Below are 2,787 nucleotides of genomic sequence, written 5' to 3'. Positions count from 1 at the left end.
CAATAACGTTTCTTTCGTCATTAAAACTATTAGCGGTTTTGATGAAGATGCTTTAAAAAAAGAATGGATTGCATTAGCATCAGATTTTACAATGGTAGAAAAACAAAGCCTCACTAAATTAAATTTTGATAATGCTTGGAAAGAAATTTTACAACGTCGAGACACCAATAATAATGCTAAATATCCTAATTTAAAAAATGTTATAAATACTATTAGATCGCTTCCAAATTCTAATGCCGATCCGAAGAGAATGTTTTCTCTTTTAAATAATGTAAAAACAAAAAAACGTAATAAATTTTCGTCGGCTTCTGTTAATGCTATTTGTGTATTTAAATCTGCATTAAAGACGAGGGGAGAAACAGCTATAAACATGCAAGTTAATGAAAAACATTTGTTTCTTATGTCGGCGGACAAATTATATGCTACTGCTGTAAAAAAAATAAAAATATTTTAAAGCTACATGCTGCAGACGCTGATGTTGCCGACATACCTGGTCCCTCGTCTTATTAATAATACATTTTATTTGAAAGACGTCATGCTTAAAAGCATGTAAGAAAATTGTGTATATAAATATATATATACACACACACATACACATAATATATTTATATTGAAGTATATTGGGATGCAATTCACTTTTTATTAATTAATTATATATAATTGACTTTTTATTTCTTTTTTATTTATTTTATTAATTTTTTTATTAATTTTTTTTTATTTTAAATATTTATTTATTTTTATTATTTTATAATTTTAATATTTTTTTAATAATGACATTTCCCAATATACATTTTAAATTTTTTGACTGAAGAAACCACCACTTTCTCGCGGTTTCCGTTGAGCAACAATATGTACGTCGTACATTTCTTCTTCTTCCTCGTCGTATCTTCATGCCTGAAGAATCGTGACATTATGGTCATGTGCAGTGGCGAACCACCGTCGTCCAACGTTGGCGGTCTTCCGCCTCTCGGAGATTCTTTTGCAATGGTTGGCCCGTGATCTCTACGTCGTACATTAATACAAAATAAATAGGGAATAAAAAGAATAAAGTCTTAAACAATATTTATAAATTAAAATATTATTTTATTACAATTATTTCTTTAAAGATAAAAAATCTTTTTTAATAGAAAGGCGTAAGTAGTGATATAAGGAGAGTTCTAACCCATGGAGCAATGAGGGGGGTGAGGGGCGAGGGGAACCCAGGGCGCGGGGGATGACGTCACGCGGGGAGGGGGAATGACGTCACGCGGGGAGGGGGAGGCGTCCGCGGGGAGGGGGAAGCGTCCGCGATTTTGGTGCCTGGTCCGCGAGGGGTCCGCGGGGAGGGGGAGGCGTCCGCGAGGTTAGGGTCCGCGAGGGGTCCGCGGGGAGGAGGAGGCGTCCGCGAAAGACCGCATGAAGCTTTTTGGATAAGGGGTCCGCGCGGAGAGAGGAACGCGAAGGAGAGCGCGAGGTGCACGCGAGAGAGATATCACAAGAGCGAGAGAGAGATGTTGCGAGACGATGCGGCGATGGAGAGCGCGAGAGCTGATGCAGCGAAGGAGAACGCAAAGAAAGAGGTGGACGCGAGAGAGACTTTTTTTTAATAATATTTTTTTTTTAAATTAATATTTTTAGGATGAGGAAGGGGAGAAGATCTAATCTAAAATAAACTATATATTTTTAATATTTAAAATAATTTTTATTATATAACTATGTGTGTGTGTATATTTTACAAAATGTTTGTGTGTGTATGTGTGTGTGTGTGTGTGTGAATTTAAAATTTAAAATATAATAATAATAATATATAAAATATAAAATATAAAATATAATATAAAATATAATATAAAATATAAAATATAATATAAAATATAATATAATCATAAAATCTAAAATATAATATAATAATATAAAATATAATATTTACGACAGCAACACATGGTTAAGCAATGCCTGTCTGAACGAGAGTGTCTGGATATGATGAGGCGGTCAAATGTTTGATGCAGCGCGAAGCGGAGGCGACGGCTGGGCGGGGACTCCTGCATAACAGAAATTTGTTATTAATTAATTTAATAATTTATAATTAAAAAGAAATACTTACTAGTTCCAATTTTCCACCACAGGTTCTGGTGGATATGGCTCTAGGCCAAACAGTTCCCGAAGAGCATACATGTTCTCCCATAGCCAACTGTTATTGGCATCCATTTCCCGCGCCTCTGCAGTTTCGCACCACATTTCTGCAAACATTTATCGATGTTCCCACCTCAGCATTCTCACCCAGTTCAGTTAAATCTTGCTCCACCACGTGTTGCGGCCGTAAATTTTGCACAATGTTATAGATCATCTGAAAAATATGAATATTTAATATATATCTAAACATATTGCAACATTCTGTACAATAGTTTTAAATAAATTGTACAACTTACTATTTCGGGAAGCGTACGGCGCAGAAAACTTCCAGTCATTTTTTTTGTTTTTTTTCACTCTTTTTTAAGATACTAACGTGTCAAACGCTAAAAACTTTATGACGAACATCGCGGAGACAGACCCGCTCACGTTAAAAAGAGTAGGGGAGTAGTATGACATAATAGCTTGAACGCTTACTCGGCACATGAGATAAGAAAACAGATGGTCCGAGACAAAGATTCCATGATGAGAATAAGCATATGAATAATATTTAAAATTGAAACCACCTTCGAACGTCAATAGAACCACGTTCGAATCACAATCGAACCTCGATCGAACCACGTTCAAACATCAATCAAACACCTTCGAACCACTTTCGAACCACATTCGTACCTCGATCAA

This window comes from Prenolepis imparis, unplaced genomic scaffold (genome assembly GCF_030444845.1).
Source record: "Prenolepis imparis isolate NDT839.2.m4 unplaced genomic scaffold, iyPreImpa1.0 SCAF_90, whole genome shotgun sequence".
Classification (NCBI taxonomy): Eukaryota; Metazoa; Arthropoda; class Insecta; order Hymenoptera; family Formicidae; genus Prenolepis; species Prenolepis imparis.
The sequence above is the reverse complement of the archived record's forward strand: the minus strand, read 5'-3'. Positions refer to the sequence as shown.